The sequence below is a fragment of the Zonotrichia leucophrys genome, chromosome 3 (genome assembly GCF_028769735.1).
Source record: "Zonotrichia leucophrys gambelii isolate GWCS_2022_RI chromosome 3, RI_Zleu_2.0, whole genome shotgun sequence".
Taxonomy (NCBI): domain Eukaryota; kingdom Metazoa; phylum Chordata; class Aves; order Passeriformes; family Passerellidae; genus Zonotrichia; species Zonotrichia leucophrys.
The window spans coordinates 111,808,148-111,832,795 of record NC_088172.1 but is presented as its reverse complement, the minus strand read 5'-3'; the positions used below and the strand labels follow the sequence as shown (position 1 = coordinate 111,832,795).

The 24,648-nt window shown below is 48.8% G+C and overlaps 1 protein-coding gene across 8 annotated transcripts in view; it reads left to right on the top strand.

Moving 5' to 3' along the window:
• Positions 1–24,648, top strand: part of EXTL3 (exostosin like glycosyltransferase 3) — a 158,534-nt gene that overhangs the window by 14,424 nt on the left and 119,462 nt on the right. For 6 of the 8 annotated variants that reach the window (XM_064709975.1, XM_064709969.1, XM_064709973.1 and 3 more), the window contains exon 1: positions 7,259–7,502. The exons of the other annotated variants lie outside the window; for them this stretch is intronic. The gene's annotated coding sequence lies outside the window, so the exon portion shown is untranslated. Of the gene's footprint in view, positions 1–7,258; positions 7,503–24,648 lie in introns of those variants that run through there. 8 annotated transcript variants of the gene reach the window in all.

The following is a 24,648-nucleotide window of genomic DNA, read 5'->3' as shown; positions in this document are numbered from 1 at the left end:
GCTTCAAACCCAGGGAGGTGCTTGAAGAGCCTTCTAATGGGAATTGTGTAAAGGGCTAAAAACCTGATTGCTGTGAAGATGGAGCCTGATAAATGTATTAATGGGATTATGCAATGTGCTTGGCTTCAGTATTAAGGGATCAGACTCTGGATTTCCGGTCCTGCGCTTTTGCAAATACACTTAAGAATCCTGCAGGTATGAAAAAAAAACATGGAAGGTTTACATTTTAAGAAATATTTTCATTCTGATTCAGCTTGCAGTGGATTTTGCTGTTTCAAATGCATTAATAACTGAATTGGGTGAAGTGTGGGAAGGAGGAAGTACCTTCTGAGCTGGGAAAAAGCAGCAGCTGCCACCTGCTTCCTCAGTTTAGTGGTCAGCTTTGGCAGCAGGCCTGTGCTACTTAGATATCTATTTTTTAAAATTTAAAGCCTTTTGTATAGTAAAGTTAGGCCTTGAAATAGATTGTGCTCAAAACACTGACAATTATTTATTGTTATTTATCATTGTAGGGTGCTTTCTAAAAACCTGCAGCACTTAAGGCACACGAGTGTTTATTATCGATCCCGGCGTTCTCGTTATCGATCCCCGTTTTCCCCATTTACAAATAGTCCCCAGATTTCTGGTTGCTTTACTAAATCCCAATAAATAAGACTTTAGTGCCTTTTTGTCAGGAGGCCATGGTTATTTTATCAAAGACAGTGCCAGGCTGTTTTAGCACGGTGTAACTTAGATTTCATGGGCACTTTGTGCTCAGGATTTCCGTGCTTTTTATGTTCTGATTCAGCTCAGTTCTCCAGTGTTGTGTGCCATTGTCGTCCCCATCCTCTGTCCTTAGGGATATTCTGCCTGGACGTCTCTGTGATTCCAGAGGGACACTGGAAATTTGGGATGTCTGTGGTTATAGGAGAATTTCAGAGGCACTTTCAGACGTGGCTGTGGGATGTCAGAGCTCACCATCCCTTCACCCCTGTGCTCTCCTCACTCAGCAGCAGCATCTCTATTCAGCCTGGGGGCTTGACCCTCACTATCTCCCATCTCCAGCGTGTTCTCCTCACTGCCCACGTGTGCTTCTTATTCACTTTCTCCATTCAGGATGTAAATGGCAGATGGTTTTTCTTTTTTGGTTTCAAGGTCTTCTCATCGGAGCCTTTCAGCCATTCAGCCTCTCAAACTAGCTCGCTTAATTACCTCAACTTTTTGAAACTGAAAACCTCGCAGACCTGCTTTTATTTTGCTTAAACTGAGTCAATGTGTGGAAAACAGGCTTGAATTGAGTGATCACAAGTGGCTTTTATTCCAGCATCCTCACTATTTGCCAAAAGCCTCCCTCAGAATCACCTCTGGTTTGCTCAGTGCCTGTTTTGTTCTGAGGTCTGCTGGCTCTTATATCCCAGATTTACAGGGCCCCACTGTTGGTGTTTGTTCTTCTTTCTATATCTGCAATTTAAGACTCCCTTATCAGCCAGTTCCTCCGAGTATTTCTTTTTCTCTCTAGCCATTTTTAAAAGCTCTCTGCACACATCCAAACCCAGTGGTGGGGTCTCCAGTGGACCTCTAGCACAATCCCAGCAGACAGGCTTTTACAGCCTTCTCCCACAGTGACTCTAATCCACAACGATCGTTTTATGCCTGCTATCACTTTGGATTTTTAGCAAACACAGATGATTCACTCAGCTCACAGAAAGAACTGTGGAACAATGTCCCAAAAGATTATTTCAGTGGAGTTTGGGGAGTGGATTTGGGGTGACCATGGGTAGTGTGCAGGCTGGAGGTCTGATTTTGAGGGTGGGTGTTTTCCCCAGCCACCTGCAGAAGGATTTCCCAGCTGCCTTTACTACAGGATGATGATAATTTCTAACAGATTGTTTTCCTGACAGGGAAGAATTATCCCTGGTTTACATTTTGGGAGAAATGGAACAGCTGGCTCAAACACACAGGTCTGTGTGAGCAGAGCCTGTGCTCCCCCAGTTGTCTCAAGGATTCTCAGCAATCTGGCAGCCTTGTCAAGGCCCCTCAAATTGGGTGGACTCGAGGGTGAGCTGAAATGCTGGAGCATCACAGCCTCGAGTCTGGTGCAACAAAGCTCATGCTGAAAACGATGCTTTTGTACTTTACCCAACTGCTTGGTTTGCAGTCACTTTTAATTTAAGTTTAGACAGTGCTGAGTGCTTAATTAAAACAAAAAAGTGCTTTTGGTAGACAAGAGTGTAATGGCCGAGCTATGCCACAGTTACAATGTGTAGGTGTTTGGGGATTGTGTTATAGACAAGCAAAATGATTGTTTCTTTTTAACTTCTGTTTAAACACAGTTCAAGTGATGGAATATTTAGTAGAGCAGAATAAGCTGATGCCTGCCAGCTCTTTCATACCAGTGGTTACCAGATGTGCCTGTATTTAGAACCCCACCATCTGTTCCAGGGTGGAGGTTGGGGCTGGTGTAGGTATTTGGATGTTCTTCTTCCTTGGGTATCTCTGGAAAACTTCAAAGCATCTGTGCTGAGGGGAAGCATGGTTAGCTGCAATTCTCCAGGAATTCAAGGGAATTTTCCAGAAATGCAGCTGATTCCTGAGTGCAGCAGGGTTTGGAGGGGGAAGGAGCCTTGAGGAGAGAGGCAGTGCTGGTATTTTGTGCCATTGCTCAGCCACTGCCAAGATCCAGTTGGAGTTTTGTTTGGCTGTCACCAGGCTGGGCTGCTGCCTCCTGCTCTGGATTCCATCTTTCCTAAGAGTCCATGCAATTTCCAGGAGTATTGCAAGATGGAAGTTTCTTAATGGGATTTTAAGAATTATTTCTGTAGGTAAGTTCTATTTAGATAATTTCTTTTGATGCTGGATTGGTGTAGAATTACTGTGAGCTGTTACAGAGCAAGGGGAGGGAGATCTGCTCTACCTTTACCCTCTCCCACCACGTCCAGCTCCCCCAAAACCAGGAGTGATCCATCACACTGAAATTAAGTTTTGGTAATTTTGGGGATGGGGAAAAACATATTTTAATCAACAAACTACTTGTGAAAAATACTCACCTAGTACTGGTAGCAGCCTTTGGTTGACAGTGATCTGGGAAGGAGGGAAAGCTACACGTGTCTGAATCCATCCAGAATCTCATGGTTTATTTGTCACCACTGTCTTCATCCATCAGAACTTAAAGAATTGTTGCTGAAATAGGAAAATGAGCCTTTTAGAAAGCTGAAGAAAAGATCTTCAAAACCATTCATAACCATTCAGAGTGGTTATGAATGGTTTTATGAAAAAGGCACTGTGGTAATAGGGTTAGAACAAGATTTTTAAGGTCCCTTCCAACCCATATCACTATGTGATTCTGTGATAATACAATCATTTAATTAATTTATCTAGAATGTTTGTCCCTAATCAAGCATGTGGCAGTACAATTTGACATACTCAGAGTGTGACCCATAATATCCCACCCAAACAAAAGCTTCTACTCCAGTTCTTGCCCAATGATTCTTCTTTTACAAAGCCAGGTAAAATAAATCCAGTAGCTGTGCCCTCATTAACAAGGGAACAGGCATTTCTTTTCCTCATCCCATTTAAGCACCAGGCAGTGTCCTCCAGCATCTTGCCAAAAGCTTCCACTACTTTTATAAGCTTATTTTCTTTTGCTGTCAGGAGCTGGTTCCTGTGTGCAGGATGCTGCCAGTTCATTGTGTTTGCTCTTTGGATCCCAGCTGGGGCTGCGCCGGGCCCAAAGCAGAATTAGGATTTGGGAGGGAAGGGTCTGTGTGTCCCTTCCTGTGCTGACTTTTCCTTTCCTGCTCCTGCCAGGAGATCCTGCTCCTGGGTGTTTCATTTCACGTCCCAGCCCTTGCCACGCTTTATGGCCAGCAGTGGGGTGCATTTCACAATACTCCTCGTGCCCATGGGGTCTTCAAAGGGCTTTATTTAACTGTACTGAGATGCCTTTACCTACCACTGAAATGCAGCTACTTAAGCTGCAAAGCCTGGCAGCTGCTCCAACAGCAGGAGCGCGACCAGGCCACTGCTTTTTTGTCATAAAGGAAGGGAAGAAAAGAAAAATTCCATATCCATTAAAAAACTGCAGGGAAAATGTAAATTGTCAGAATATAATTACCTAAACTGGAGTTTGGCCAGCATTCCAGATTAACAGTTCCTCCCGTGAAGCCCTGGGATACCTGATGGCCAAAAGCAGTCGGAGTCTCAGCAGGATTAAAAACTGAGCTTTGCTGTGGAGTTGCTCCGTAGTGGCTGAGAGATGCAGATAATCTATTTAGCACCTACAGCACCCTGGGGCTAAAAAGTGGCTGAATCCTCTGAAATCCGATAGGAGTGTCTGAGGTTAAGAGTGCGGTCTGAAAACATTCCATGGAACTTGTAAAACCCGCAGATGGTCCGACCTTGGTGCCGTCTGCTGTGGAAAAGGAGGAGAAAGAGATTAAAAAAGATGTACCAGAAAGATTGCAGCAGGGAAAAGATGGAAGCTCAGGGTCCTCCCTGCCACCGTTGTTCCATGTTTTTCTGGGGTTCATTTCAGGCCATGGAAGTGTGCCATGGAAATGTGCATTAGCTGGCTCTGAAACTCCTGAATACCTGCCTGCAGTGACTCAATGGAATTTAGAGCAGATTGGAGACGCCGGGATTCAAGCCATGCTCAGGAGGAAGTGGGGTGAGGAAGAGGGAATGTGGAGGGGGAAAGGAAAAGAGGGGAAGTGGGGACCATTTACATGGAGAGGACACAAAGGTGTGATGGCATTCACTGTGTTCAGCTGCAGCTGCCAAGTGCAGAGTAACTTGAAAGGCAATGAATATAAGGGAGGTTCCCAGCCTGAAATGATACAGAGGTGTCTAAAGAAGTCATTCTGTCAGCAAATCCCACTCTGGTTTGGGTTGGAGGGGACCTTGAAGCTCCTCCAGTGCCACCCCCTGCCATGGGCAAGGACAGCTTCCACCACCCCAGGTTGCTCCAAGCCCCATCTCCAACCTGGCCTTGGACATTTCTAGGGATGGGGCAGCCACAGCTTCTCTGGGAATTCTATTCCAGGGCCTCACCACCCTCACAGGGAAGAATTTATTCCTAAAGGTTGAACAGAAGGCCAAGATCTAAACTGTGGCTGCTTTTTAGGTGGCTTTGCTTTACATTTGCACGTTTCCCTACAGTAGGATTAGTGTTTTTAGTCCTTCACCCTGTCAGCTTCAACTCAAGGTCACCATGGAGTTTCCAAGTCTCTAACAGGATTGGCAGTGTGAATTGAGTCTGTGCCTTTGGGAAAACAGGTTTGGAAGCTGATAGGAGTGAACGGCTTTTCCTTGCCAGGAAAGTGCTGAGCAACTTTATCAGCAACTTATTTTCTTGTTTAAATAATTATTAATCATAGATTATAGACCCTGCCCTTTAGGATCCATTTCTGATGTGGAAATTTTACATGTATATGAGAAATAAAAGCCCAGATGGCAGAAAAGGTGGGAAATGAGGGTATTTGAATACAGTAGTTTTTCTTTTGGGATAAGCAGAAGGCAAAGGAGCAGTGGATTTTTCACTTGGTAGAAGGGAAGCTAAAAACTTCTCTTTAAAACCAATTCCTGTAAGAGGAAGAAGGGGAAACACACAGAGAAAGGGGATTAAATCTGAAGGTGTTTCTGTCAGTATAATCTGTAATAGCCTTGATAGTGCTTCCTGAAAGGAAGACTTGCCACACCGACTACTGATCCTGACAGCTTTTCTTTTGGGAGCTGGGAGAGGAATTGTTCTCCTGAGTTATCCCTGAAGTGATTCTCCACTGGTGTTTCCTCCTCAGTGAGGACCTGAAGGGAATAAGGGAATGATTGTCCCCCTATTTCTTCCTGCAGAGCTCCAAGCAGATCAGGGTGGAATACAAAACCCCCGAGCCATGGCACGGTGGGAACAGATGTGTGTGGTAGGACAACGTGGGTGTGTTCAGTGATTTGAATGTTAATTTAGCCTTTCTACTGTGCCACAGTCATAGTCTTTTTTAAATTTTTGTCCTGATAAAATATAAAAATGATTGTTTCTCCTTTGAACCTGCAGTACCTATTCCTGCCTTTCGGTACAGTGTGTTCCCTGTGGCAAGATTGGATTTTTTATTGTTTATCAAAGGGCAGACCTGTGCCCCCGCCTCACCCCTCGCTGGTTTTTCATCTCAGAATAAAAGTTAGTTTCTCCTTGCATTCTTTACACATGTGTAAATGACTGTTAAAAAGTGCAGAGTGATGGAAAAGTGGTTTTTCGCTGCTTTGAAGTGCTCATGTTTTATTAAAGCTGAGATTCTTGGAGCTTTTTGGCCAGAAACACACAACCCTCTTTACTCCTGGAGATAAACCCCATTGAAAAACTCTCTAATTCCCCCAAAGTTGTCATATTGTGTGTTTTGGTGTGGGATTTGATTGCCATAGATACAAATGCCTTTCATGGAGCTCCTAATACATAAAATTAGAATGCATAAACAGAGGACTGGACCCGTGTGATGTGATTTGGTTGTGAGAAGATGCTGGCACTGTTACTTGCCTTTCCCCTTCCTCCTTTATTTCTTCATTGCTTTTTTCCCCCTCTTTTGCTTCAGTTACCATCTGTTGCATGCTATGTTTGGTACTCGCTTATTTTTTCATGGCTTCTGTGACTTCACAACGTTTAACCACTGACGCTGTTCACGCCAACCCTCCAGCGTGGATCTGGATGTTATTTTGTAACAAACTCCAAACCATAGTGATATTTTAGTATCTGCTGCTCAGTTTCCCACAATACAGTTGTTTTCCAAACCCCTTTTACCAGGAGGCACCTGGACGTCTCTCAGCGGTCCAGTGGCAACCATTGTGTCCACATCACTATAGGGCTGAGGCATGATGGAGCTCCATGGCGGCATCCTCACAGAGTTCTTGGGGGATACAAAGCACTGCATGGACTGTCTGAGCTCCAGGGGGACACTCTGACAGGGTTTTAGGGGACACACAGAGCTGCTTGCTCACAGGGCCGAGCTGCGGCTGCCCCTTGGAGGCAGCATCGCCCCCTGCCAACATGGCGGCTCCTCCATGAGGGGAGCGGAGGGTGTGAGGGACGGGGGGGCGCGCCCGCCTTTTCGGCGGGAAAACGCTCCCGGGCTCAATGCGCGTGCGCAGTGGCGAGAGCCGAGCTGAGGGAAGCTTCGGCTGTTCCCGGCAGATTCCGGAGACGAGAGTCTCGCTGCTCCCCGCCCTCATCCCTTCGGGTATCTCCGCCCCCGCTTCGCCTATCTCCGCCCCCGCTTCGGCTATCGCCGCCTCTCTTCGTTAAGTTCCGCCGCCACTTCGGCAACTTCCGCCGGTTCGGTCGGAAATGGCCGAAGACGTGCGAGACCCAGCGGTTTAAGGGGAGAAGACCGGCCGGCTTCTCGGAATAAACCAACTGTGTCCGGCCCGTGGGGGGGGGGAGCAGGGGAGGGCGGACGGAGCGGGAAGACGAGGCAGCGGCTATGGCTCCCCCCCCAGCCACTCGCGGCTCCGCCGGGAGGGCGAAGTGAGGGCGCCGAGAGGTAGGAGCGGACCGTACCACGCGCGGGGAGAGGGGGAGGAAGGTGGGAGAGCGGTAACACCCCCCCCCCCGGAACCCCCCCCGCGGCAGCCCGTGGGGCCGGGTAAGGCGGGAATGGTACAGTCCGGGGGAAGCCCCCTGGAGCGGCGGCGTGGGGGGGCTCGGCTGGGGCGTCCCTGAGGGGCTGGAGGGGGGCGCGGGGTCCCTGAGGGCCGGGGGAGCTCTGAGCGTGGGTCCCTCAGGGCTGGGGGGACTGCGAGAGGGGTCCCTCAAGGCAGGGCGAGCCGTGAGCGGGGATCCCTTAGCGGTGGAGGGAGCTGTGAGCGGGGATCCTTCAGGGGTGGAGGGGCTGTGAGCGAGGATCCGTCAGGGCTGGGGGGGCTATGAGCGAGGATCCGTCAGGGAGAGGTTCCTGAGAGCTGGGGGTGTGTGAGCGGGGTCCCTCAGGAATGGGGGTTTGTGAGGGGATCCCTCAGGGATGGACGTTTGTGAGAGGGTCCCTCAGGGATGGAGGTTTGTGAGGGGGTAGCTCAGGGCTGGGGGCACGGTGGGGTGAGGTTCCTGAGAGCTGGGGGGTCTGTGAGGGGGGTCCGTCAGGGATGGGGGTTTGTGAGGGGGGTCCCTCAGGGCTGGGGGTGTGTGAGGGAGTCGCTCAGGAATGGAGGTTTGTGAGGGGGTGCCTCAGGGATGGGGGTTTGTGAGGGGGTCCCTCAGGAATGGAGGTTTGTGAGGGGGTGCCTCAGGGTTGGGGGTTTGTCAGGGGGTCCCTCAGGAATGGGGGTTTGTGAGGGGGTGCCTCAGGAATGGAGGTTTGTGAGGGGAGTCCCTCAGATATGGAGGTCTATGAGGGGGTCCCTCAGGGCTGGGGGCACGGTACGGGAGCTCCATCAGCGCTGGGGGTTCCTTTAGGGCTGGTGAGGCTGTGAGGAGAGTCCCTCACCTCACGGCATGAGAAGCATTGTGGGGATGTCACACTGCAAGGGGGGACCCCCGCAAGGCTGGGAGAGCTCCCCATGGCTGGTGGGCTGTGAGAGTCCCTCACAGCACGAGGGGCGCTGTGGGGGTCTCACAGAGTGAGGGACACTGTGGAGGGCTCCCCACAAGCCTGGGGACCCTCATGGCAGGAGGGCTGTGGTGCTCAGGTGCTGCTGACAGGCTCCAGCCTTCCTGCCCGTCCTCCTGCATCCAGCAAGGATCCTGAGACCTTCTTGTCCCGTCTGTGGATCCCCAGCGTTTCAGGGACCGTCACGTCCACCCTGGCCAGTGCAGCCCCATTTCTCCCACTCTGAGTTGTGCTCCCTGTGGTTCTTGCTGGGGTTCTGCCTTGTGAGCTGGTGAGGACAGCAAGGACGAGGCTGCCCTCGCTCTGGCCTTCCTAGCGTGGCTGGTATTGCGCTCCTGTGAGTTATTTACTAAAGCTGAGGTCTGTGTTATTATTTTTTCCCACATGAGGTCCCTTCCTGCTCAAAAAACATTGGGGTCTTTACCAAAAATTTTACCTGTGTGGTGATAACAACTTAATGCTGACAGGCTAATACCCCGTTACAGTGGTCCAAACCTAAACAATTTGGAGCCTGAAGGGGCTGGAAATGGTTCAAATGGCATTAAGGACTCACAGAGATGCTGAGAAGCACTTTAGATAAGCTGTTCTGTTGCTGTGTGTGTGTTAAAATCCAAGCACTGACCACTTTCTGACCTCTTGTTGCTTTTATGTGAGTCTGATGGACCGCGTGCGTTGATACCGTGATATGATAACTTGAAAGTGCCTGGGTTTCTTGTGCTGCCAGCCTCACATGTGTGTGAAGAAGATTAAGTAACTTTGTTTCCTGAGAGGAGTGTCACATGCAGGTGATTATCTGAGATATTTCTGTTCTCATGGAGAAATCTCTGATATCCGAGATAGTAACATCTTGGAACGTGGGTTGGCGGGTTTTATCAAGTACTGAGTAATCTTAAACTCGTTTCTATGCAGAAATAGCAGCAGAAATGAACCACAGTCTGATTATGTGGTGATGGGGAGAGAGATTCATCTCCCCCTGACAAATCCCTTAACTTCACTTTCCATCTGAGAGCCCAGTTGTTATCATGCAGTGTTATCTGTGCCCACTCAGGCCTTTGGGATGCCTCTGCTTTTCCATTTCTCCTTCCAGAAATGGAACTTTGCATGGGTTCAGCTGGGTGTTCAGGGATTCTGGAGCTGGGATAATTGCCTGCCTTCATTGAGCAGATTTTTCCGGCAGCTCAGCTGTGGTTACAGACACTTCTTGAACTTCTTGATGTTGTGTTGCAGAAGGGAAGTCCAGAGCAGTTTTCTGGAATCCTCTGATTTTTCAAGTGGGGACTGTTAGCTCTCGTGTTTGTTTACACGTGAGGATGGATTTTGGCAGTTGTCAAGTCAGAGCAAAAACAGCAAATGCTGGGAACAAGTAAAACATGATTGTTGAATCGCCTTCACTTAGGCTGGGTCTCAACAATTTGGAGGTTTGTTTGTGTGCTGTTCAGATGTCCTGGGAAAGATGATATCATCATCATCATCATCATCATCATCATCATCATCTTCCCTTGAATATTTGTGCATCTCTGGGACTGTTTAGCTGATGAGTTGATGTTGTTGATGCATTCCCAAGTTTTGTTTGCTTATGGGGAGCCAGAGCCCTTCCTGAGCCTGCTTCCCACAGCTATTAATTCTTGAAATGCCACGACACCTTCAGCTTAAGTTTTTAGTGTCTCTCCCCTTCTGGCTGTGTATATTTTGTGTGTATTTGTTGTTTTTCCCTTCCAGTCTCCACTGCCTGATTTTTTCTCCTTGCTCTTTGACTCCTGTCACCTCTCCCAGTTGCCTTGCCTGTTTTCCCAGGGCATTTCTCCTGCTGCCCACAGTCATGTTTTCACCAGGCTGGGAACTGCAGCTCACCACAGCTGTTACCTGTTTGATGCCAAGATCACGGCGCCCTTTGTGAATTGCTTCCTGCTCCAGAGACAATTCTTCTGCTTTGGAGACCCCACAGGAGCAGTGAACTGGAAGGGACCTCATGGTCATTGGCTCCTGTCTCATCACCAGAGATTTTTCCTGCAATCTGTGCTGAATACCTTTATTTTTTGAGAAGGAGCAGACTGTGAACATTTTGAAGCAGCTCCTAACACTGGGATTTTAACTCAGGGTGGAGTATTTGGTCTTACTCTTAGTAAGCAAAACCTCCAACAAGCAAAATAAGCAGAATTTTCTTCTCAGGGAACACCTGAAAGTGCTGCTCACTGGGGTTTGTCGTGCTTCAGTTTGGCTTTTGCAGCTCAGCACATGCAAATCGTGGTGGTGGATGCTGCCAGAGAGGAGGTGCAAAGCCAGTTTGAGGTTTTGGGGTTTCTTTAGGAAGGATAAAGGCAGAACAATGTGCAGCTCATCGATGCCGGGGTAGGAAGCCTGGCCCACCAGGTAAATTGATGTTATTGCAGCACTTGCAGGGCCAGGTTTGAAGTGCAAATTGAAATCCCGTTTCTGTGCAGTCATTGCTGTTTGTTAATTGGTGCCTGTTACCAGTTTAGAGCTCTGACTAATCCATGTGGGATGAAAGAGGGCAGGTTTGGGTTGGATTTTAGGAAAGAATTCTTTGCTGGGAGGGTGGTGAGGCCTTGGCACAGAATTCCCAGAGGAGCTGTGGCTGCCCCTGGATCCCTGGAAGTGTCCAAGGCCAGGCTTGGATCCACCTGGGATGGTGGAAAATGTCCCTGCCCATGGCAGGGGGTGGATTGGGATGAGCTTTAAGGTTCCTCCCAACCCAAACCATTCTGGGATTTGATGATCTGTCCCTGCTAATTGTGGTAAATGGATAATGGTTTCTCAGGGCTATGTTGACATAACCAATCACACTACAAATGATCTGTTCCTCAAGGGTAAAATTGAGTGAAATACAGAACATTGACACTAATAAATCAATCACATCAATCCTGTATGGGTTTTTGTTTTTGTGTGGGACAGAACCCTGAACCTCCAAACCAGCAGTTCATCTGTAGCCACTGATGGACACAAAGACTATTTTAAAGCAAATATTCTTAATGAGTCTCAGATTTTCTGCTCTTACACTCAGCTTCCTAAATGACTGGAATTTTGTTGCCTGGAGTCTGTGTTTGCTCTGCTGTCCTCTGCCCTCCCCTTTCCCTGTGAATTTTGATGCATTAAGGAAATGTGCCACTTTTCTAATGCAAATGTCTGCCTGTGAGTGGTACCAGAACACGGGATTAACCCATGGATTCTAAGAAACACTTTCAAGTTTCTTCTAACAGGAAATGTTAAGAACATTCCCCAGTGCAAAAGTAACATTTTTATTCCCCTGCTTTGCACAGTGCCCAGCTGCTTGGTCCTTTACCTGTCTTGTCTCATGAAATGCTTTCTTTTATGGTTCAAAATACTTCCAGGTACCTTCTCACGTGACTTTAATCTGAGGACAGTGACAGTGACAGTGCAGGCAGCCTGAGGTTTGTTTTCCTTCCTGTTGTGTTTTGGTATACCAACATTGCCTGAAGTGTGGGCTCCAGCATCTGCCTCAGGATGATGTTGTTTGATAATCTCTGTTTTCCTGTTCAGTGTAACAAAGTCATCTCAGATCTGTGCTGGGATATTTGGCATCCATGGATTCACCTGGAAGTGAGTTTTATTTGTTTTAAGGCCACAGTGCCACAGAGCAGGAAGTGCATTGCTCTGCCCATGCATTGCCTTCCTCAGGGAACACTTCTTGACATTTTTATTCCCCTGCTTTGCACAGTGCCCAGCTGCTTGGTCCTTTACCTGTCTTGTCTCATGAAATGCTTTCTTTTATGGTTCAAAATACTTCCAGGTACCTTCTCACGTGACTTTAATCTGAGGGACAGTGACAGTGACAGTGCAGGCAGCCTGAGGTTTGTTTTCCTTCCTGCTGTGTTTTGGTACCAGCCTTGCCTCAAGTGTGGGCTCCAACATCTGCCTCAGGATGATGTTGTTTGATAATCTCTGTTTTCCTGTTCAGTGTAACAAAGTCATCTCAGATCTGTGCTGGGATATTTGGCATCCATGGATTCACCTGGAAGTGAGTTCTGTTTGTTAAATGCCACAGTGCCACAGAGCAGGAAGTGCATTGCTCTGCCCATGCATTGCCTTCCTCAGGGAACACTTCTTGACAGGTTGGGTGCTTTGTAAATCCAGACAAAGAAATGATGAATTCAAATTTGGACGCTTAATTTGAAAATTGGCTTCTCTGCTTATAAAAACAATACAATCAAAACCATCCACCATCCTCCATTACTGTCCCATCAGCACATCTCCATTTCCAACCTTTGGGGCCTGCATTTGATGGAGCTGAGCACGTCAGTGAACGTGGGAAAAGCTCCTTTACCTTCCCCCTGATGCAGCTCCTCCGCACCGTGCGTAACGCGGGAGCGCCCGGGCTGCGATCCGTGCGCGTTCTCAGCGCTTCTATTACGGGCACGAGGAAGTCATTATGCTGCAGCTCTGCTCCGTGGAGGCACTCAGTGGGAAGTGGTGCGTTCTGGGTTGTGTTGGTGGGGTGGGGAGTGGAGGATATGCTGGGGAGTGCTGCTGACACGCAGATGATGCCTGGAAAAGGTTGGCGGGGAAGCGTTGGAGCTTGTGATGAGGAGAAGCTGCCAAACAAGTGGGGAGCCTCAGAGTTGAGAGCAGAGCCTAAATATATAAAGAAATGCTGTGAGCTTCTTTCTGAGGGGTCTGGAAGGTCTAAGCAGAGCAGTCCCGAATTCCCTCTCTGTTTGCAGGGTTGGAAACCTTTGATATAAGCTGGATCAACCTGGGATGGTGGAAAGTGTCCCTGCTCATGGCAGGGGGTGGAATGGGATGAGCTTTAAGGTCCCTCCCAACCCAAACCATCACACATCAAAGCTGGGATGTGTGACCAGAAGGTGGGCAGAAGTCAGAACAGTACGATCTTATCTTCCTCATTAGAGGTAATTTGCTGATCATTTGATACAGGAGCCCGTTGACTCCCAGAAATGCATTGTACATCTAATAATACATGTCAGGGAATAGGTTAGCATGGTTCTCAGATAATTAATAAAGATAGCACTTCCATAGCAAATAGGAAGGAAAAAAAGCCAACCCGTGCATTGTTTAGCTGAGATATTTCTTTCCTTAGGCATCTCTCCTGGGAAGACCTTGGTGCTTCTAAATGAATCTGCCGCCTACCTTGTGTGCCATCATTTGAATGTGGGCATTGAGGAGGAGCCAGCTATTGGAAAAGCAGCCAGAGATGGATGCCCTGGAAAGGTGCCACTAATTCCTGTGGCAGCTGACAATTAGCTGTTAAGCCTTGCCTTGCAAAGTTCTCAAGGGTGCATCCCGAAACAAAAACAAGGACCTGGAGAAAGGGGAGAGCTGTCCTTGTACCGATCTTGTGGGGTGGTTGTTAAAAGCAGGAGGTGGAGCTGATTCTGAGGTTGTTCCTTTCCAGCAGAGCAGGTCAGATTTGCTGGACCCAAAAGCATCTTGGTTTGTTTTGCTGCTGGGCTCTGTGATAGTCCACAAACTTCTTACACTCCTTACCTTTAAAACAGGTTTGAGGCTGCCGTTCTTCACAGGGAAAGCTGTAAATTAGTAACATCTTCAAAGTGTCATTGTTGATGTGAATCCGAGCATTTTTAACAAAAATCAAGATGTAATAAAAAAAGATTCAAAGAAATCCTGCAGTTGGTTTCTTGCATTTGCCTCCAGGGTTTTCTGCCTCTGTTTTCACCTTGTGGCAGTGATGAATAGCAGGAAGCCTTTTGCCAGAGTCTCAAGGGTGTAGTTAGTGAGGAGTAAGGATTGAGCTGGAGCTGGCAGGTACCTCAAGGATTTTGTACACAACTGATCTCCCTCCATCCCTCAGGGATCAGCCCTGCCCTTTCTCTGGAAATGACTTTGTTGGGACAGTGATGATTTTGATTAGAAAGGCCAAGCTACAGAATTATAAACGAGATGTTGGGGAAGTTTTGGTGTGCGCTGGGCGTTTCACTGAGCTCGTGTTCCAGGTGCCGTTGCTCAGGTGGCAGTGCCAGGAGCATCTCCATGGGCAGCTGAGAGCAGCATGAGCCAGGCTCTGCCCTGACCCTGTCTCTGTGTGATTCCTTTGCCTTGGAAGGAGTGACTGGAATGTGCAGACAGATCCGGCTCCTGTTTCCGTGCCCGTCTCTGATCTCGGCTGCGTGCGCTGACACGCGAGCCCCGGTCCCAGAGCTCTCCCTGGGACACACAGGGGCAGCTGCCTGACAAATGCACTGGAGCAAGTGTTAGAGAAAGAACCAAAGTGAATTTCCTCGCCTCCAAACCGATTAAAGCAGGAGCAGTGTTGGGAATGCTTCTTGTGAGCTCGGTGTTCCTGTGCAGGGGAGTCTCACTTGGGCACTTTGCTGTCCCTGTACCTATTCTTAGCCTGGTTACCAAAAGCTGTTGTGTGTGCATCAAGAGATCTCCCTGTTCAGGCTGTTTGTGTGTTTATGTGGAGTCTTTTGAGGAGAGAGGGAATTATATCCAAGCTTTTCTGTCACCTCCTCCTCCTCCTGCTCAGGATATACAGGTTAAGGTTTCCATAGTATCTGCGTGTATGGCAGAGTGCCTGTGAGGCAGGGAAGCACTGCCTGGTACTTGTTGACACTGACCTTCAAATTTAAAATTTGTGGCATGGGTGAGCTGATTTCACAGGCTGCTGCTTGAAGGGGTGGCCTTGGTCCCTCTCCCTCTCTCAGCTCTGCAGTCCCTGTCTGAAAAATCCCAGTTTGAAAATCCAACAGCAAACTGCTTGAGGGATTTTTGGTAGGAGATGGGGAGTCCCCTTAGTGGCAGGGAGCACAAGGCAAGGGCTGGTTTCATGCTGGAGTGTCCCTGGAGGAGGATCAGAGAATAGTTTAGATTGGAAAAGCACTTGGAGATCACGGAGTCCAACCATCCCTCACCACTGCCCCGTGTCCCCAAGTGCCACATCCACGGGGCTTTTAAATCCCTGCAGGGATGGAGACTCCACCCCTGCCCTGGGCAGCTGTGCCAGGGCTGGACAGCCCTTTAAGTGAAGAAATTCCTTATTATCCAACCTGAGCCTGCCCTGGCCATTCCTCTCATCCTGTCCCTGTTCCTGGGAGCAGGGCCTGATCCTACCTGCCTTCCCCATCCCATCAGGGAATTCCAGAGAGGGAAAAGTTCCCCCAGAGCCTCCTTTTCTCCAGGCTGAGCCCCTTTCCCAGCTCCCTCAGCCCCTCCTGGTGCTCCAGCCCCTTCCCCAGCTCCATCCCTTTCCCTGGGCAGTGTCCTTGTCCCAGAAGTGTCCCCAGCACTGGAGGTGCCCCAGTAATGCCAGTACATGGGATGGGCACTGCCCTGGCCCTGCTGCCACCCCGGATCTGGGCCAGCTCAGATGCCACCATCCTCTCTGCCTGCCTTGGGCACAGCTGGGCTCATGGCCACCTGCCTGTGGGACACCTCCCCCAGGTCCTTTGTCCACCCAGCACCTTTCCAGCCCCTTTCCCTGACAGTCACAGGAATGCCAGGTGAGAAATGGGCAGTGGGACAGAGCCACAGCCACTGAGCTGTGTCAGGGAGCTGCCCCAGCACCCTTCTGTCCTCCCTGCAGCCCCAGGTGTGCTCCCTTCATCCTCCTGCACCTTTTCTGTCCTCCCTGCAGCCCCAGGTGTGCTCCCTTTGTCCCTCCTGCACCTTTTCTGTTCCTGCAGCCCCAGGTGTGCTCCCTTCATCCTTCTGTCCCTTTTCTGTTCCTGCAGCCCCAGGTGTGCTCCCTTCATCCTCCTGCCCCTTTTCTGTCCTCCCTGCAGCCCCAGGTGTGCTCCCTTTGTCCTCCTGCACCTTTTCTGTTCCTGCAGCCCCAGGTGTGCTCCCTTCATCCTCCTGCACCTTTTCTGTTCCTGCAGCCCCAGGTGTGCTCCCTTTGTCCCTCCTGCACCTTTTCTGTTCCTGCAGCCCCAGGTGTGCTCCCTTCATCCTCCTGCACCTTTTCTGTTCCTGCAGCCCCAGGTGTGCTCCCTTCATCCTTCTGTCCCTTTTCTGTCCCTGCAGCCCCAGGTGTGCTCCCTTCATCCTTCTCCACCTTTTCTGTCCTCCCTGCAGCCCCAGGTGTGCTCCCTTTGTCCTCCTGCACCTTTTCTGTTCCTGCAGCCCCAGGTGTGCTCCCTTCATCCTCCTGCACCTTTTCTGTTCCTGCAGCCCCAGGTGTGCTCCCTTTGTCCCTCCTGCACCTTTTCTGTTCCTGCAGCCCCAGGTGTGCTCCCTTTGTCCTCCTGCACCTTTTCTGTTCCCTGCAGCCCCAGGTGTGCTCCTTTGGCCTTCTGTCCTCCCTGCAGCCCCAGGTGTGCTCCCTTCATCCCTCCTGCACCTTTTCTGTTCCTGCAGCCCCAGGTGTGCTCCCTTTGTCCTGCACCTTTTCTGTCCTTCCTGCAGCCCCAGGTGTGCTCCCTTTGTCCTCCTGCACCTTTTCTGTTCCTGCAGCCCCAGGTGTGCTCCCTTCATCCTCCTGCACCTTTTCTGTTCCTGCAGCCCCAGGTGTGCTCCCTTCATCCTCCTGCACCTTTTCTGTTCCTGCAGCCCCAGGTGTGCTCCCTTTGTCCTCCTGCACCTTTTCTGTTCCTGCAGCCCCAGGTGTGCTCCCTTCGTCCTCCTGCACCTTTTCTGTTCCTGCAGCCCCAGGTGTGCTCCCTTCATCCTTCTGCACCTTTTCTGTTCCTGCAGCCCCAGGTGTGCTCCCTTCATCCTCCTGCACCTTTTCTGTCCTCCCTGCAGCCCCAGGTGTGCTCCCTTTGTCCCTCCTGCACCTTTTCTGTTCCCTGCAGCCCCAGGTGTGCTCCCTTCATCCTTCTGCACCTTTTCTGTTCCCTGCAGCCCCAGGTGTGCTCCCTTCATCCTTCTGCACCTTTTCTGTTCCTGCAGCCCCAGGTGTGCTCCCTTTGTCCCTCCTGCACCTTTTCTGTTCCTGCAGCCCCAGGTGTGCTCCCTTCATCCTTCTGCACCTTTTCTGTTCCTGCAGCCCCAGGTGTGCTCCCTTTATCCCTCCTGCACCTTTTCTGTCCTCCCTGCAGCCCCAGGTGTGCTCCCTTCGTCCTCCTGCACCTTTTCTGTTCCTGCAGCCCCAGGTGTGCTCCCTTTGTCCCTCCTGCACCTTTTCTGTCCTTCCTGCAGCCCCAGGTGTGCTCCCTTTGTCCTCCTGCACCTTTTCTGTTCCTGCAGCCCCAGGTGTGCTCCCTTTGTCCTTCTGCACCTTTTCTGTTCCTGCAGCCCCAGGTGTGCTCCCTTCATCCTTCCTGCACCTTTTCTGTTCCTGCAGCCCCAGGTGTGCTCCCTTTATCCTTCCTGCACCTTTTCTGTTCCTGCAGCCCCAGGTGTGCTCCCTTCATCCTTCTGTCCCTTTTCTGTCCTCCCTGCAGCCCCAGGTGTGCTCCCTTCATCCTCTTGTCCCTTTCCTGTTCCCTGCAGCCCCAGGTGTGCTCCCTTTGTCCTTCCTGCACCTTTTCTGTTCCCTGCAGCCCCAGGTGTGCTCCCTTTGTCCTTCTGCACCTTTTCTGTTCCTGCAGCCCCAGGTGTGCTCCCTTTGTCCCTCCTGCACCTTTTCTGTTCCCTGCAGCCCCAGGTGTGCTCCCTTTGTCCCTCCTGCACCTTTTCTGTTCCTGCAGCCCCAGGTGTGCTCCCTTTGTCCTCCTGCACCTTTTCTGTCCCCTGCAGCCCCAGGGTGTGCTCAGGACCAGGAGGGTGATTTAATGAACTCGTTCTAGGTGAACACGCTGAATGGACAGGAATAGTTGGCTGCTGGATAAGACTGTGAAGGTCACCAGAATCAGATGCTCATTTTTCAGCAGAGCTTTGTGCTGACACAGGCACTTCCTGTCAGTGGGGCTGGAGTGGCACTGAGAGAAGAAAATGCCACTTTTTGAAGGTTCTTGGTAGTGAGACAACTGGAAAAATGTGTATTGGGTACAAATTTGGGGCTTCTTTTTATTGCCTGACTTTTTATTCTGATGTCTCTTTGTGATGAATTCTGCTTTTCTGTTTTGAGAAGTGAAATTAATAAAGTCCCTCACTTCCTGTCCAATGGAATGTCTCCATCCTGGCCCAAGCTGAGCTGCAGATGAGACTTTTTTGGGAACTGTTATGCAAAAGCAGAGGAAGAAGAAACAAACAGTTCTTAATTCTCTTTGAAATGTAATTTTAATGGTTCCTTAGTAATTCATACAATTATTTAATCACCTGCACGATCCCTGGGATTATTATTCTTCCCAGGTAATAACTGGAGCAGTAAAGATATCTTGTAAATTGAAAAAAACCAAAAAGAACTGGCATTTGTTGTTTGCAGTACTGGGTTTCAGTAATTGTTTGAAATGACCTTTTGGAATCTCAGAGAGAAAATTTGTTTGCTTGACTTTCTCCCAGATCAGCTCCTGGCAATCTCGATACAGAGCAAAATTGAGTTGTTTTGAGTTTTTTAATTACATTCTGACAGCAAAGCCTGTTTTTCTGTGTGCATTACTGTTTTTTTTTTTTTTTTTTTTTGCTTTTTTAAAGGTTAAGCTCTGTTTGACAGGAGTTCTATAGAAGAAGTTTTTGAAACTTTTTGGAGTGGTTGTTTGCCTGGATTTTTTATAGCCAGAATTGCTTATCCTGGGTATTATTACAAAAGAAATATTTATTTATTTCTTAATTTAAGGAGAAAATTCTTGCTGTATTTTTGAATGTCTTGAGACATGATGATGAAAGGTCTGTGGGTTTTTGGTTGGTTTTATTTGTGGGTTTGCTTTGGGTTTGTGTTATTTTGCTTTTTTTTTTTTTGTCTTTTTCAGCTTTAGAGGTTGTAATGTGATTGGATAATAGAACCTTGCCAGGATTAGGGAAAGAAAAAAAAGATTATAATTATTTTTTTTACCAAGTTTTAGCAGAGCTGTTGTGAAATCTGATTCCTCAATGCCACTGGTTGTGGTCAGAGCCCACTGTGGGTTTGGTTTGTAGGAAAATGTCCAATATCTGAGGGCCCTGCTCCACACCAACTCTGTGTGAAACCTGCTCTTCTCATGGATGACACCAATGGTTCTTCCTTTTTTCCCTTTTGAAAATTCTGCCTTTTTTCCACTTTAAAATCTGACAACCCTCAGAGAACGAAGGGTCAGAAAAACACATTGTGTGAAATCTGTGAGCATTCAGGTTTGCACATGAGAGCCCCTTGCTCTCTGTGTTTGCTGGAGCTGCACTTGTTGGGGCTGTGAGAGCCTCCAAAAACACCAAAGGAAGCTCTGGGAGAGCCCTGCCAAGGAGCAGGTGCTGCAAAATTCAGCTTCTGCCAGCTCTGGAGGAGGAAATTGCACTGATGGACATCAGCACCTCTCAAGGGAAAATGAAATCTCAGAATGAGTGTCCGAGCTGGAACAGGACAGCAGATGCCAGAAATGTGTCCAGTAGCTCAGTCTGGAGTTTCCCTTCCCCTCAGGCTGATCCCTCAAGGCAGCGTGGTGTCCCCAAGGACTGAACCCTGGAGTTGTTCCCACGGGGGACAGAAATGACAGAAAGAATCAAATGGGACCCAGCCACAATGATCTGGAGCTCAGTGATTTCAGCCTCCTCATCAGGCTGCTTTTGCACATCCTGACTTGAAAAATTCAGTTTTTCATCCTTGGATCCGAACAGACAAACCTGAGGGGCTCTGTATTTCCTGCTAAATTCCAGATAAGATCTTTCACTGTTTGAACTTGCAGAGCAGTTTAGGTGTGTGCTTCCCTGCTCCTGCAAAGAGCTTCATCCACCCCTTCGTTCAGTTGAGTTTGTTTGGAATGAGCAATGTTCCTCAAGCTGTGAATACAATAATGGTTGAGCTTGAAAAAAAAAAAAATAATTAAAAAACCCTCCCCTGCAAACAGATGATGTAATGCCCAAGCTCCAAGTTTAAACAGCAGCTGATCTGCCAGGGGATAAACCAGGGTGAAATCTGTCAGGCTGCCCAATTTCCTACACACATTCACCAGAGCTTTGTTCTTTCTGCTTTCAGATGCAGGGTTCATTTGTGTGTCCACACTGTGTGGTTTCCTTCAGCTTCTGCAGCCAAAGACTCTGTCCAGGGGCAAGAGAAAACCTATAAACCTCGATATGCATCTTTTTGGTTTTAAGTTTTACTTTGTGACTGAATGGAAACCCTGCGCCGTCCCTTTGATGAGCTGCATGCAGGGTTATTTATTGTTGTCTCCTTGCAGGCACGTTCCTTTGGCCAGGCAGGATTCACTCCCTGCAAGGTCCCTGCGGCTGGCTGGGACACTCCTCGTTGTGCAGCTGCTTTGGGCTGCCTGTGCAGGGTTTGCTTGGTGTTGGGCCTCTCCTCTCCCAGCCAGTTTTGTACAAAACAAGGAACAACACTTCATTTTCACACATACAAAAAAAATAAAATTACATGAGCAGCTTTCTCTGCTGGTGGCAGCTCTGGTCTGTGCAGTGCTTGGTGTCTGCTGGCAGGAGGGGACTTTGGTGAGGAAGAGGAAGGTTTGGATCACACTCCCCCCTCCTCCTCCTCCTCCTCCCTGGGATGCTCTGTTTATTGGAATTCTTCGCTGACCTATTCCTTTAATCCTCAGTTTTGGCACCATTTCCCAGGGCTCGTGGTGTAAGCACAGGGCTTTGCCAGCAGCAGGATGAACAGGGTTGGAGACATCCAGGATTTGCAGTGTCTGCCTGTGCTGCTGGAGGAGGGAAGATGTGACACCAGAAATTGAAATGACACTTAAAGGAATTGCTTCCATCTTTTCTGGCTTTTTCTATCAAAAAGCAAAAAATGCCAACTTCAAACTTGGAGCAGCTTCATTTTAAAAGCCATCCCAGTGTGGGGTGAGCCTGTTTGGGGGTTCATTACCCAGCCTGGCACGTGGGGTGGCTTCAGCAGCTTTTCCTGCTCTGAGGGCTCCTTGTGCTGACGCTGCCCTGGGGGAGAGCTCCCATCTGTGAGAGCATCTGACTCACAGCACTGAGATCTGCTGGCATGTGCTGCTTTCAAACAGCTGGATTTCAGAATCTCACCACAATTCTGTGAGGGCTGGGAAGCTGAGGGGCTCTCCTGCAGCTGATGGTTTCTTTTTTTCCATGGTTGAAAACTAAGAGTAGAGAACCACTTGCAGTTTATGGTGGAGTTGTGCTCGATCTGTTCTGTTTATTACAATTTTATTCCCCACACTCCTCTTGCTGGTTTGACTCCTTCCTCTTTGGCATTGTTTTCACATAAATCCTTTTCCTCAGAATTTCCCTGCTCCCTGCCAGCTGTGGAGCAGCTGGGAAGACACCAGAAAACACCAAGTGCTCTGAAGGGCTGCTCAGAGGGGCACGGCTTGGCCGTGGAGCCTGGGTTTAGCTGGAGCTCCGTGGATGGGCTGCCCCGGCAGTGCTGGGATGTGCTGAGGAGCTGTGGGCTGCACACAAGGAGCCTTTTGTTTGCTTGCCTTAGCAACCCTGCCTCTCTGAAAGCTGAGATGTTCTCACTCCCGGGAATGCTGGGTGTTTCTCGGGAAGCAGCTTTGCTTTGGGACTGGGCTTTCTATCCCTAACCCCCCCTTTTTTTTTTTAATAACAGGAGGTCTCCATCCAAAATAAATCTGATTATCTGGTGTTTTTCCCCCAAGCACACTCTCATCTCTGCTGTATCTGTTCTGCTGGGCACAATGTGCTGAATTTAAATCAATTGTAGTCTTTGCTAAATATCTGTCAAATATTGACTTAGTCTGTAGGGTGAGCTGACTAAGCTGAAATTAAGGGTGTAATTCCAGCTTGTTTGGCACAGGTGTGGAGCCAGTTTCATTGCAGATGGCAGAGGAAATGAAGAAATGAAGATCTTACCTTGACTGCAGCTCTAGGGGAGGAGAGAGGAGCCTTGGGCTTCTATGGCAGTGAGGAAAGACTTGGTGGAGACAGGGAGGGGGAGTGTTTGCAAAGATACTGAGGGTGATAAAAACCCTTCCCAATGAGTGAGGTCATCAGACAAAAATTGAGGTGGTGTTGTTGACTGTGTGCTATTACAGATGTCATGAAATGATCTTCCACATTCTGGTCCCTTGCCATACCCTTGGGATAATTTTTCTAAATCTACTAAAAATGAGATCCAAAAAAATAAAAAAGAGGCAATCTGGCAGGTTGAGGTTTTGGCACAGACCAGCAGTGCTGGTTTCTGCTGGCTTTGTGCAGGTGAGCAGCTCCACGTGTGCCTGAGGTGCTGCTGCACAATGACAAAGCCCTGACACCTCCAAGCAGGCACAGAAATGGAGCTGCAAGGAGGTGTCTGAAGGGATCCGAGTGATCCACAAGAGCTGATGGCAGAACTGGAGCTAAACCAGCTTCCCTCGTGTTTCAGAGCCTGTCCTTCAAACTCCTGGGAAGTTTGGGGGTTTTTGAGGTTGTTTTTGAAAGGTTTGCTGCTGGCAGAAATGAATCTTGGAATGCAAAACAATAAAGATGCAGCTTTGGGGCCAGTCCTGCTTGAGTGACTGCAGGGATCTCAGGGCTGCTACAGTGAATCTGATGGAATTTTATGTAAAAGGAGAGCTCATGAGTTGGTTTGGGGTTTTTTTCAACACCTTTTTTCTCTTTGCTGCAGGTAGTAAGAGCTCCATTGTAACTTTCAGTTTTATGGGAGCTTTGTGCCTCCAATCGATTGGTTCCTGGCTGATCTTCAATAGCCCAAAGAGCAAATGTAATGCAGCAAATTCATTATATGCTAAAATATTTATTGTGTTACTGTAAAGGTCACTGATGGCAGCAGAGGCTCAGGAAGACACAGTCCTGAATCTTTCCAAAGATGGGATCTGTCTCCACTCTCTTTTGAGAGCAGTGTTTTTAAAAGTCCCTGGGATAACTCAGCCCATGCTTTTGTGTTTGGACCTTGTGTAGGTTAATAAATGACTTGTGCTGCATCTGAAAGTGAACAGCTGTATTTAATTTTGTCATGTGCACTCCACAGATGTGGAGGGCAGAGCAAGAAAGGAATCTTAGTTTAACCTTGTCCCTTTTGGCTTGATTTAAGTAATTTGCAGAGTTTTATAATAAAATCTCCACATCTGATTTCTATTCTGGTTGTAGTAGTCTGGAATTGTCAGTAATGCCCAAAGGCATTTTTGCTCCTACCTGAGTGAATTACTTGTTGCCCAACATCACCTGGAAAGGTAACAATGAAAAGGCTTCCCTTCCCCTGAACCACAGAATGAAATATTCAATAAATGGATTTGGGGCTGGGAGGAAGCTCCCAAACCCTTTCCACAGGTGCAGGAGTGGGGTGTGAGTGTTCCACCCAGAGCCCTGCATGCTGGGGGATACATTACTGACCTATTTGCTGGCACTTTGAGCATCTGCCTGGGATTAGTTCAGCCAGCTGATCCCCAATTCTGTGCTATAATGGCGTGTCTTTAGCGTGGCTTAGATGATTGGATACTGAGGAGCATTTTGGAGAGTGGCCTTGCAAATACAGCTTGTTAATTGAGGCCGTGCTCGCTGGCAAAGCTGCCTTTTAAAGTTCTGCTGTCTCCCCTCTGGTTTCTCATGGACTGCAGCCTGCTCCTCCCTCTGCTGGCCTGCACATTTGTCACCTGTGGCCACTCCTCTGCCTCTGAGGGGCTCTTTCCTCATCACACCGAGAGTTTTCCTAATTGGGAGTGAGCGCTGGAGGGGCTGAGTTCACTGCTCGGGCTCTCTGCCTGAGTGTGCCTTTCAGCTGCTGCAGTGAGCTTCAACAGCTTCGTCTGTCATGATCAGACAGAGCTCCAGATAATCCAGCAAATCTCTTGATTGTGAGGGTGGAAAATAATATGCTTTGATTTACAGATGTTGCTGCACAAAAAGTGCTTCTGTGAATTCTCTGAATGGCCATGTCTGGGTGCTTTTGGCATCCTCAGTCTTTGAGTGCATCCATTTTCTGAACATACCCTGAATTCTGGACACTTGTCTGGACACAGACATGGACAGATGTTTTACAGACAAGCTGACAATTATTTTTCAGTAGCATTTTAAGCCAAGTTCAGGGATTTCATTGGCCTTGAAGTTTACAGTAAAAAAGACAGAGCATGGTTTGGTGGAGGCTGTTGCCCTATGGCCGATTACAGCCAGGTTGGAAACAGCAAGAGGGACAAAGCATATTTTTCATTAATCTTCAAAACACCTT